This window comes from Pseudophryne corroboree, chromosome 12, assembly GCF_028390025.1.
Source record: "Pseudophryne corroboree isolate aPseCor3 chromosome 12, aPseCor3.hap2, whole genome shotgun sequence".
In the NCBI taxonomy this organism is placed as follows: Eukaryota; Metazoa; Chordata; class Amphibia; order Anura; family Myobatrachidae; genus Pseudophryne; species Pseudophryne corroboree.
Genome location: NC_086455.1, coordinates 63,380,616 through 63,393,909, shown reverse-complemented (window position 1 = coordinate 63,393,909; position 13,294 = coordinate 63,380,616). Strand labels below are relative to the sequence as shown.

General features: G+C 46.7%; 1 long non-coding RNA gene across 1 annotated transcript; it reads right to left on the bottom strand.

Moving 5' to 3' along the window:
- Positions 1–2,616: 2,616 nt before the first annotated feature.
- On the bottom strand, positions 2,617–11,808 carry LOC134980665 (uncharacterized). The gene is made up of 2 exons (XR_010190453.1): positions 11,614–11,808; positions 2,617–3,585 (listed from the first exon to the last, which is right to left on the bottom strand). It is a non-coding gene; the product is annotated as an uncharacterized LOC134980665 (long non-coding RNA).
- Positions 11,809–13,294: the final 1,486 nt, after the last annotated feature.

Sequence of the window (13,294 nt, the reverse complement as noted above, 5' to 3'; positions counted from 1 at the left end):
AAGAGGAAGCATGCCACCCATTCAATCACATGCTACTCACCACACAAACTGCTGCAGTATATGGGACAGCATGCCACATGGCCTACTGGCCCTTTCTTCACCTGGCTGCTTGCAGAGTCAGTGGAGACTGAGACAGCAGCAGCCGTTGCCTGCTCTCACCCGGACGGCTCTGTTTCAAAGAAGACTCAGGAGAACGTGCCGTTCGTGTACTGCCTGTGAGGAGCTGCTCGTTATCGCCGCAGCTCCCCCTACAGGCAGCCAGCCGCCTTGACAGTGTAGGGAGCTGGAGCAGCCGTGTATTGTATACACGCAATGAAAAAAAAAAAACATCTTTCAGCAGCGCTGATGATCGTCGGTCAGGGGGGCCCCCTAATATTAGAGGGCCTGGGGTACTGACCCCCTGTGACCCCCCCTTAATCCGGCTCTGGCTACACGGTATGTTATACCTCTTGTGCTGGCCATGTCGGGCCACTTTTACACAATAGTACAGGGCCACTTTAAGTTCCCAATCCGCCTCTAGTCTCAGACACAGCGGCAGCAAAGAAAGCCGCTTTAGCATACAATCAGGCCCTAAAAAGAGGAATCCCGCAAGTGGCGTAACTAGAAAGTTTTCTCCCCCAAGCCAAAACATTCTCTGGCGCCCCCCCCCCCCCCCCCTCATAATTGCCACTAGTAAAGTGATGAATCTGCGAGCGCCAGCGGCGTTGCCTTGCTGGAATAGGCGTGGCTTTGCATAAAGGTGCGTGGTTTTGCAGGAAAAGACTACCTTATACCCCAGTTTTGCAACCTGCACGCCCAGACGTTGGCCGCCACAGGAAAAAAAATAATCCTGATTCATGCCCCTTATATTATTTGTAATTTTTCCTCCTTATAGTAATGTCCAGTATACATTATGCCACATACTGCAATGGCCCTTAGACATTATGCCACACTCAATAATGCCCATGACTCGATATGCCACACACCATAATGCCCCCAACACATTATGCCACACACCATAATGCCTGTGACACATTACACACACCGCAATGTCCGTGATACATTATGCCACACACTGCAATGTCAGTGATACATTATGCCACACACTGCAATGTCAGTGATACATTATGTCACACACTGCAATGACCCTGAGACACTATATCACATACCACAATGCCCGTGATATAGTATACCACACACCGTAATGCCTGTGACACATACCGCAATGCCCGTTATATCCTATCCCACACACCGCAATGCCCGTTATGCATTATGCCACACACTGCAATGCCCCTGAGACATTATACCACATACCACAATGCCCGTGATATAGTATGCCACACACCGTAATGCCTGTGACACATTATGACACACACCGCAATGTTCGTGATACATTATGACACACACCGCAATGTCCATTACACATTAAGTCCTACAGTAAGGCTTCTAATTACTTTTAAATTACCTGCTCATTGCCAGGGGTTTCATGCTCTTGGTTCCATGCACGGTGCCAGGGGTTTTCATGCTCAGGGTGTCATGCTCGTTGCCAGGGGTTTCATGCAGTAGGTGTTCTGCTTGTTGCCAGAGGTATCATGTGCTGGGTTTCAAGCTTGTTGCCAGGGGGCAATATTCGTTGCCAGGGGTTTCATGCACTGGGTGTCATGCTCGTTGCTAGGGGGTAATGCTTGTTGCCAGGGATTTCATGAGCTGGGTGTTGTGCTTGTAACCAGGGGGTAATGCTTGTTGCTAGGGCTGTGCTCCCAGTGCCATATATGCCCCCAGTGACAGATATTCCCCCACAATGCCAGGTACACATATGCCCTCAGTGCCCCATATGCCCCTCTCCCCCAGTGCCAGCTACACACATACCCCCAGTGCCAAATATGCCCCCCAGTGCCAGGTACACATATACCTCCAGCGCCAAATATGCCACACCCCAGTGCCAAGTACACATATACCCCCAGTGCCAGGTGCACATATACCCCCAGTGCCAAATATGCCCCCCCCCCCAGTGCCAGGTACACATATACCCCCAGTGCCAGGTACACATATATCCCCAGTGCCAATTATGCCCCCCCAGTGCCAAATATGCACCCCCAGTGCCAATCATAGCTCACGAACGGGCACTTCATTTAACACACAAGCCGCTGCCGACGGAGATCCAGTAGGGACACACAGGAGAGGCACGCACTGTGCCCTCCGTGTCCTCCTTCCCAAAACAGCCTCAATTAGTGGCGGCGGCGCCCCCGCAGCCCTGCGCGCCTCCAAGTGACCTCAGTTGCTGCGGCCCCCTAGTTACGTCACTGGATACCCCCCCCCCCCCCCCTCAACAGACCCCACCCCCTCATCAGACCACACCTCCATTAGGGCTGCTTCCATTAATTTCACGGGCTGCTTTTCCATCCCAATCCGCCCCTGGGGGTGGCTATTGTTGGGTATCACTGATGGAAGCCATCTTCAGCAACGCTAAGCATGGGGAAGCTAGCTACTGTACTGACTATTTCATAACAAATGCTGCAGTCCTTCAATCAATATTGAAACATCAACATGGTGAAGAAGGGGAGTGATAACAAAAAAAAACCAAAAACGTTTTAGTACTAAAATAAAATAAAAAAAAATACTTAAATAGATTACAACTTTTTGTTTCTTTTGACTTTTTTTCCACTCTTTATTTGAATCTGCATCTAGAAGTCTAGGTACATAAGCAGAGAGGACTTGGACTTCCCAGTGAAACAAGTATGATTGATTTCATATGTAAATGAGAAAAATGGAAACGTTAAACTGAATGAAGCTCATGATCACCATACAGTGGTAACCCAATTGACTAACATTCTTTCCTTAAATGCCCTTAATGTTGTATTAAACACGGTATACTCATATGACTAAGGGGCCCATTCATGAAACAATATTTGTGGCTATTTCCCCCAAAACACCTGTTTTACAGGGGTTAGCCGCAAATATTAAGTATCCCCCGAATGTATGTAGGAGGGACCGCAGCAGATATCTCCAACACCTGTTGCAAGCCCCCCATTCTCGCTGGCAGCTGCATCCTCCATAGGTTTCTACAGGGAATAAGATGCTGCCAGATTTGTCCATTTCCGGAATGCGATACATTTTGGAGATTGACCCCCACCTGAAGATGTCAATAGCCCATTGTAGCCTATGGACTACTCACTGCTTTGCTAGCCAGCAGAGGGTTCCCCCAGAACCCTCCCCAGTAGTGAATACAGTGCATGTGCGGCAACTCATTGAGCGCATCACAGGGATGGAGTCCTTTTGGTTCCCCTGTCGCTGTGGGTGCTCTTAATACATTCCCCGATAATATCACACCCAGATTGCATTGAATATGCGAGGAATGATAAATGGGCCCCTAACACACTTGCCACGTGTCTAAGGCTACAAGAACATCAACAAAGTTGTAAATAAAATTAGTTAGTCTCTAGATTTTTCAGAATAAATTTCTCCCGTCTTATTATGAGGTCATCTTGATGTCACGGTGGAGACAATGTCCTTTTAGTGTTTTGGTGGTTCAGGGAGGTGTACGAGGATCCATCCTGCTGGTGTGAGGATACCAAGGGAAAAAACAGAAAGTCCAATAATGGTTTCCTGAAACAGAACAACAAATAACAATAAAGTCAAATATGGAGAATTAGGAAAATATAAATATTTCCATGCATATTTCATTTATGATTGCTCCTTGCATTAACAGCTGTAGCTCAGGGGCTATTAATTAGGCTTTATGGATACACGTAAATTACAAATGGAACATAAATTAAACACTGAGATTGACCAATGATATCATCTCGCACTTACCAGCATTTAATTTTTCCCCTCTGAGAGAGTGCACGTAGGGGAGATGGATGGGGTCCCATCAGGGAGTGTGACACTTCACATCATTGGCCCCTCCCCAACATCGCATGTCTACCTCTTCGGGAGGCCATGGTAATCCATTTAATTCAGAGGACGAGTTTGGGAGTTTGGGAAACCCTTTACTATGCCATTAGTACAGGGTTTATATGGTATAATACAGGGTTTACCAAACTCGGTCCCCAGAGCACCCTAACAGTCCAGGTTTTAAGGATATTCTTGCTTGTGCACAGATGGTATTATCAAACTGACTGAGGTACTTCTACTTAAGCATGAGATATGACCTGTTAGGGTGCCCTTAGGGCAGAGACTGGAAACAACTGGTGTAGGAGTAATGTGCAAAATGCTGAATATTGAAAAAAAAAAAAAACATGTAGCGCAACGAAGCACACCCACGAGTGGGAATAGTCCCTGTTAGTTGGCATGTCGACTGTCTGGATTTCCAGCGGTCGGGATTCTGGCGTCGGTATACTGACCCACAGGATCCCAACCGGCAGTAACATGATTACATCTCCACACGGGCCCCCTGCTCTCTTAAACCGCCCCTGCTTAGTCATAAAGCACAAAGTACCTGAATGTAGAATGCTGATAAATGTTAGTGATTGTCAGATTATGCCATTTCTTGTTGGATCAGCTTGTTTTATTCAGTGGAATTGTTGTAAAAGTGACTAAATAATGTTCTCCGGCAGAACCAGGCTGAACATTCATTAAATCATTAAAAAATACATCAAAATAAATAAAAACATTATGGAGACAGAGTGGCTCAGTGGTTAAAGGAGCAGACAATGACACTGAGAGGCTTCTTGGATATCCCGCTGTGAATCCCAGTCTTGTTGTGCCAGACATGGCTTTCTGTTACATAGCGGATAGTGGGATATTCCTAGGTCAGCTCTGAGCACCGTATAAGTGTCTTTATGTTCATTTTACTTTTTTCCTTTAAATTGTTTATTAAGACATCTATTTTTCATCCCTGTAGAAATGTAAAAAAAATGGGGAGTTGAAGAGATGAGCAGGTACATATGTGGTGTACAACAGCTCAGTTTGGATATATTCACTCCAAAGGAAGTATAGCTTCTGAGCGGTAAATTTACTAAAGCTTCTAAAACTGAGAATTGGTGATGTTGCCCATAGCAACCAATTAGATGCTGTCTATCGTTTCTCTATTGCCTTTTAGAAAATGATAGACAGCATCTGTTGCTACGGGCAAAATCACCAATTCTCTGTTTCAGAAGCTTTAGTAAATTTACCCCTAAGTATGACCTCGTTGTTGTTAGACAAACTAGATCGCAAGCTCTGAAAGCGTAAACTCTCTATCCTGCCTATAAAAGTATGAATGAATAATAAACGTACAAAAAGGTACATTATCCATCCTCCCAACAGAAAGAGTGGAGAGATAAGCCAGTGGAGAAGTTGTCCATGGCAACCAATTAGCTGTTCTGTATAATTTTACAGTATGCAAATTCTAAACGTTACTTCAATACTGATTGGTTGCCATGGGCAACTTCTTCACTGGATCACTTCTCCACTCTTTTCATTGCGTGGTTCTTAAACTCAGTCCTCAGAACCCCACACGGTTCATGTTTTCCATGTCACCCAGCAGATGCACGGTGTATCACCAACTGTCACATTTAAAAAATACACAGGTGACCTGCAAAACATGAACCGTGTGGGGTCCTGAGGGCCTAGTTTGAGAGCCTGTAGCTTAGTACATCTCCCCCAGAATCCAAAATTATCTGTGCTCATTAGTCTACTTCACATCATTTGCAGGGAGAGGCTGAGTAAGGAGGATACGTCGTGTTGAGAACTACTGGAGCAGAACACACAGAACTCAACAATTAGACTCAGACAAAGAACACACTGAGGCCAGAAAACAAGGCCTTCTGAAGGGAATCTTATTAGGGGACATTTATTATTTTGAAAGTTGTTGTTTTTTTTGTCCAGAACTTTTACTCAATGTTCAGATCTTGGCACAAGTTAAAAGAAGCTGCTGTAGTCTCAGGATTTGTCTGTGAAAGGCTTATACAAATACATGTAACTACTGGTGGGTAGCGCATTATGGAAAAATAATGACATGCTGTTGTTATTGGATCAGAATATTATATTAGAATAAGGCCAATAAAAGAGTGCAGGGCGCAAGTTAAGAAAGAGCTAAAGTTAGGAGATAAATTAATGCAAAAAATGTAAAGCAAATACAGAAAATGGAATATGCTGTATAAGTGTGAAAGAAGCTGGACAATTCAGTGACGTGCAGTGGGTTGAGGCAGGTGAGGCAGAGCCTTTGCTGTCATACTAACGTATATAGGGGGTCATTGTGAGTTGATCGCCCGCTGACGTTTTTCGCAGCGCAGCAAACAGGTTAATACTGTGCATACGGCTACAAAGCGTATCGTTGCTGAACGATGGATTTAACGAAGAATCCATTTGCACAGTCAATCGCAAGGAGATTAACAGGAAGAGGGCATTTGTGGGTGTCTCAACTGACCATTTTCTGGGTGTGGTGCGGCGAAAGCAGGCGTGTCCAGGCGTTTGGAGGGTGGATGTCTGACGTCAATTCCGGGACCTGCAACGCTGGATTAATCGCACAGGATAAGTAACTCTTATCTTGGTCTTGTTCTACACAAAACTTTTTTTGCATAGCAGGACTGCACAAGCGATCGCAGCCTTGCTATGCAAAAATACACTCCCCCATAGGCGGCGGCTAGTTGATCGTACATGCTGCAAAAAGTAGCAGCGTGCGATCAACTCGGAATGACCGCCCTTGTGCGTGTACATTTAGCTCCGGTACTATCCAGTGCAACCTGAGCCATTTATCTCACTGCACGTCCCTGCTGGATATATGACATTTGTATTATATAAAGGTGGTTTCAAACCCAGGGGGGCACGTATCAAACCTCTGAGAGAGATAAAGTACCAAGCAATCAGCCCCTAACCATCATGTTTTAAGCACAGCCAGCTAGGAACTGATTGCCTGTCACTTTATATCTCTCCACATTTTAGTAAGTGGGCGGCTGGCTGGAGGTAGCAGCCGGCTCTAGTAGATTTGCCGACTTTTCCGGGCAGCTGGGATGACACTAGCCCATTATTGCGTTTGATTTTGGGGCCTAGTTATTAAATAAAATATGCAGGGTCACCGAAAGCATCCATGGGCCTGGATACTGTGTAGGGGGCCGTGTCCAAAACTGAGGGAGGCATTGCAACTCAACCACCACTACCGTAAAAAAATGTAAAATTGTTTTTCCGGTGCCACAAAGTGGTGCCTGATGCTGCTCAGGGGACGCTACCTACGCAGAGGGCTCCGTAAATTGCTTTCTGCGGTGAGCCACCAGGCCACAATTCGGTCCCCAGCAGCGACCAAAGGCACAGTGGAGTGGAGAGAGGATCCCAGGGCTGCTCCTCCACGCAGTCTGGTGGTGACATGCAGCCTCCCCCCCTCCAACAATACCTGGCCGCCCTGGGTAATTAGTACCCACACTCCATCCATCCACACTCCATCCTCCTTGTGCCACTGAATATACTGTATGTGAGATACCCTCAGAAAACACGTTTTCAGGGGTAACCCGCAAATACTAAAAATCCCCCTAATGTAACATAGTGGAACTGCAGCATTCCCGTGGTCCCTACATTTCCGACAGCAGAAGCAGCCCCCATAGATCTCTATTTAGTGCTGCTAGATTTACCAGGCTCCGGAATGCAAAGTATTGTGGGCTGGAACAGTTAAATGTCTATTGTCAAAATTAAACAGGCAACACATTTTCTTTGACAATAAAGTAATGTTTTACTCTGACTAGTTGTTTAAGCGATAAAGGGAAATTTGCCATGAATTTTATTCCATTCATGTTTGTAGCATAAACAAGCCACGAGCAGCAGATATCTAACCAGGTGATGTGCAATGTACAATGTATTGGCAGTGACCTGTCGTTTTAATGCAAGTCTTTTACTGAATATAAATGTGTGGCTGTGCAGTGCATGCAGCTTAGCGCAAATACACCTGTATATATATATATTTTTTGGTGTCGTTTTCTCCGTACAGTGACCGGGAACCCCAATTAGTGCACCGTGTCCCCTCGCATGGCTCACTTCGCTCACCATGCTTCGGGCAAGGTGCCTCGCTCCGCTACCGCTGCGCTTGGCACAGGTTACTATTCCAATCATAGTCCACGTGGATCGTTAAGTATGAAAAGCTCAAAAAAAAGAAAAAAAAAAGTGAAAACGCATGTCGACCTTTTGACCTGTCGACCTAGAATAACATGTCGACCTAGATACCCTGTCGACCTAGATACTCTCGACCTAGAGACCGGATCCCATATATATATATAGAGAGAGAGAGAGAGAGAGAGTGGGAGGGAGGGGGGGCGTGAGAGGGAGAGAGATGTACTTTGGCAAATGCTTTACAAGACCATTTGTGGGACGGCAAACTAAGACACAAAGGGGGTTATTCAGAGATCTTGCTTTCTACTCGCATACTGTGGGCCACCCAGCACAGGGCAAGGCCGCCTAGCATGCGTGTGGTGTTTCCCCGCGATGGGTTCACAATTTAATTGAGAGTGCATTGATTTGTGGTCAACCCCTGCCTGCGCAGTCTGGCTGTACTGGCATGCGGTCTGGCACCATTTTTTTACTCTGAGCCACCCCAGACCACGCCCACGAAACAGTGTCGGCACTCCCCTACCCCGACAGTCACGCACACGGACAAAAAACACTTAGAGAAGAAAACAACAAAAATAAAAATGGAGAACTTGCCTTTTGTCTAATTAGGTTTTTGCGCAGCATTAGACAGGGCTGTCATGATGTGAACTGCACCATTGTATCTCCTGCAATTGTCCAATGGACCTCATGGGTAATTTTATGACAAGCAGTAAACTGTAAATGTAAAACTATAAATAACTTGACTTGCATTTTAAATTATCGCCTCTTTAAAAATGCTGGCTAACTTGCTGCAATTACACCGGTGCCAGCATCTCATAGAATGGAGGGGCAGCTCTGGGGTCCTGCTCACAGACCATTGTGTTCTCTAAAAAGGTTAACGAGTGGGATATGTTACAAAGGCACAACCCACACACCTCATTTCATAGGTGGTTACAGCTTAAACCTTTCGGGCTAACTACATCAAAATATCTCTTGCTTCTCAACAACTGCGATAAACGTGCAGGGGAGTAGCGAGGGCGGCTCCAGTGGAGCGCAAGCTCCAGACGACAAAAACGTTAGAGGGCGCACTGCCGCCCGCCACCCCCCCTTTCCCATACCTCCCAACTGTCCCGATTTTCGCGGGACAGTCCCGTTTTTTGGGGACTGTCCCGCTGTCCCACCCGCGGGCCGCAGTGTCCCGCGGTGGGGGGGGGCAGTTGGGAGTCTCTATCTCTCGCTGCCCTGCTTAGCAGAGCAGCGGTGAATAGATGCTATGCGCACAGCGTCTATTCACTGGAGTCAGAGGGCCACGCCCCCGTTTTCACTGACGAAAATGGGGGGCGTGGCTCGCGACCGCGGGTCCTCCGTGAAGCCATGCCCCCTTTTCTTAGGCCACACCTCTTTTCCGGGAGCGCTGGCGGCTTCTTTGTGTGTCCCTCTTTTTCAGGATGAAAAGTTGGGAGGTATGCTTTCCTGTGGGCCACTGTGCTGGCAGCCACAGAGCAGGAGAAGCAGCGGGGGCTCACACTGACTAGGAGTCTATGGTACAGGGCAGTCCAGAGGCAACAGCAGGAGACACTGACAGCCAGCACGTGCTGGAGCTCTGCCGCCATCTTTATACGTATCACTGTCTGCTTGTAGCTCTGCAGCAGGGTCACTTCTGTCCTGCAGCACCACTCTCTGTCCCGGCTGCTGCAGCACAACTTTCTTTCCTGAAAGCTGCAGCACATGTCTCTACTTCAGATGCTGCAGCATCTCTCTTTGCCCTAGCTGCTGCAGCACCTCTCTCTGCCCCAGCTTCTACAGAACCTCTCTCTGCCCTGGCTGCTGTATAACCTCTCTCTGCCCCAGCTGCTGTATCGCCTCTCTCTGCCCCGGCCTTTCTCTGCAGCAGCACCTCTCTCTGCTCCTTAGACTGCTGTGGTGTAACTCTCTCAGCCCCTCTGCGGCACAGCTCTCTCTGCCCATCAGGCTGCATTTGGGACTTTATTTTCACTGATGAATTGAGAGGTTGTGAGGTAAGGGTAGTCGAGCATATATAGTGTTTTTCATTTATTTGCATTAAACAAGTAAATAGTTAAATACAGCTACTTCCATAGAGGCTCTACCATGCTTTAATGTATATAAGGGGCTCAACCATAGTATAACGTGTATAAGGGGTGCTACTGTGTAGTGAATTGGTACTATTATGTGGCCATGCATCTTCCCAATGAAGCAATTATTTATTTGTTATTGGCAGTTATTTATATAGTGCACACATATTCTGCAGCGCTTTGCAGAGAATATTTCACCATTCACATCAGCTTACAATCTATATTGTACGCATGGTGTAATGGTTAGCATTACTGCCTCACAGCGCTGAGGTCATAGCATCGATTCCCACCATGGCCCAAACTGTGTGGAGTTTGTATGTTCTCCCCGTACTTGCGTGGGTTTCCTCCGGGTACTCCGGTTTCCTCCCAAAATCCAATACTATACTGGCAGGTTAATTGGCTCCCAACAAAATTAACCCTAGTGTGATTGTGTGCGCATGTACATGCGATAGGGAATATAGATTGTAAGCTCCACTGGGGCAGGGACTGATGTGAATGAGCAAATATTCTCTGGAAAGCGCTGCGGAATATGTGTGTGCTATATATATAACTGGTAATAAATAAATGAATAATATTCCTTAACCCACACACAACACAAGGGTTCATTTTTGATGGGAGCCAACTAGCCTACCAGTATAATTTTGGATTGTGGGAGGAAACCGGAGTACCCGGAGGAAACCCACACAAGCACGGGGAGAATATACAAACTCCACACAGGGCCATGGTGCAAATCGAAGCAGTAATGCTAAGCATTACACTGTCTTTACTGCCATGCCCCTATATTGTTGTTGCAAGCTTTTGGCACGTACTGGCCCTATTTTAAACATGGGGGGCAACCAAGGGAAACGTTCACCCTGAGCTCAACAAGGTCTAGAACCATCCCTGTCACCAATTTAGGATTTTTAAATATTGTTTCTTTTCAAATGTAACATGCCACCACATGCTGGTAAAGCCCCTAATTCATTACAGGGGAGGGGGTGCAAAAAAACATACCCTTGCTCCAGGCACCTGCGCGCCTAGCTACACCTCTGTAAACGTACCAGGTCAGCAATATATTTGCTTCTCTCCAGCTATTGTAGAACCACAACCTCTATATGCTGGATAAAGTCCAAAAGACTTCACGCTGGGCATATAAATCAAAACAAGTGGTCTGGACTGAATACCTTTCATAAAAGTACGGATGACTTAGGACCCTGTAGAAATTGCCACCTTGTCTAGCGCATATCACTACAAATCCCAGCCGAATAATATTGCAGAGGTGGAGAACTGTGATGACAGAAATGCAGACATTTGCTTAAGGACACTAAATAAACACACCACAATGTCTCTCAATATTGTCGTTACATGTCCCATACTGTATATACAAGTCATCTAGTACAATAAATACAAATAAAACATACAATGCCAATAAATAAAATGTAGCAAACTTAAAGGAAAAGCTCACATAGCAAAGTGCATAGTGCTGAAAATACCTTATTGTACAAAACTATATATATTATATATATATATATATATATATATATATCTATCTATCTGAGAAGTCACTTACAAACGGTCCAACTTTGCCTTTGGGGGGCTTGCTGTAGTATTTCCTGAATGTTGTCTGAGGAGCAAGTTTCCACTGAGGAGATCGTGTGGACGACACCAGTAGAACCCTGAACATCCCAGCTGGCATGCTGCTAGTGAGGTGGGAATGAAGGAGCGATGAGACTCTGCTGTCTATCTTGTGCACCGATCTGTCTCGATGTGAAAACTAGATAGGATGAGACCAGTGATAAAGGAGGAGTCGCAGAGATACCTCCCCACTGACCACAGCTGGGACGTTTAAGGAAATGTGAGATCACCTCTTGATTGACACTAATTGTGATCTAATTCATTCTAGTGCTAATAGTAGAGCTAAAGGCATGTATGTATGGATGTGAAGTACATAGGCTGTACCACACAATGTACAGAGACATACAGTTTATATAATAGACATCCTGGGCCTGATTCTGAAGTATAGTGCTAGCCATGGGTGGTTTAAGAATTAAGATAGAAGAAGGCCAATGTGTAGGCTCCATGCGGGCTCTTACATTCTGGTAGTGCACGTGGCTTTGTGTCAGGGTCTACTGCGTGTGTGCAGGCCTACAGAAACATGGAGCCTGCACTATGTTCCCGGAGATTTCTTTACTGTGCATGCGCAAATCTCTGGGAAAATGGTCACTGCAACATTTTCCCGGTGGTTTATGTCTGCAGCGCCAGCCGAAGTGGGACTATGGTGAGGTAAGTATAATTATTGGGGTGCAGGGTATACAGTGCAAGCTCACCCGCCAATGATACCCACCCGCCAATGCCGCCTGCTAGCTTATAGCACTGGCCGCGGAGGGGAGCGCCCGCCTCCCAGCGTTCCGGCAGGAGGGAGAGCCCCAGAGAGCAGAGAAGTTGACCTGACCCAGGACAGGTCCAGCAGGAAGCAACAATGCTGATCGGACATCCCAGGGGGGTCATTCAGATCTGATCATAGATGTGCTAAATTTAGCACATCTACGATCAGTTACTCAGACATGCGGGGGGATGCCCAGCAGAGGGCTAGTCCGCACCGCATGTTTGGCCCTACCCTCCCTGCACGGATGCGAAAGCATTGCATGGTGGCAATGCTTTAGACCCGCCGAGTAGCTCCCTGCTACTGCGCTGGCAGACGGCTACCCACCACGTCCAGGGTCGCAGTGTCTGCGTGTGACATCACGCAGCCAGGGCTGGCAACAGAAATCTTGGGACCCAGTACAATGATAGCTCTGGGGCCCCCTTAGATTATATATTTATATATCCAGTGTAGCTCCGGCACTCAGGATGTCCACCACAGGGACCGACTTGCTCAGGTGCCTTCCACTGGGGGTGTCACCACACTACAACATGCACAGAGAAACGAGGCAGCACTCAGAGACTGTAAAGCAGCATAACCGTGTATTTGTGCAAGCAACGTTTCGGGGACTTACTCCCCTTCGTCAGAATAAATGCAACAGCGAACAATCAGTGTTTAAATAAGCATAAACTCCCCCCCCCCCCAAAATCGAAGTTCCCCCACACGCGAACTCCGCTGGTCACGCCATATGGGCTTCCTGTTGATAAAGCTAAATATTTATCTTATATAATACCCTTTATGAGGTCTAAGAACACTGTACGCTATCTACGTATGAAGTACCGTAAGGGTACGCACGTTGCGTAACAATCGCTTAGCCGTAGTCGAGACG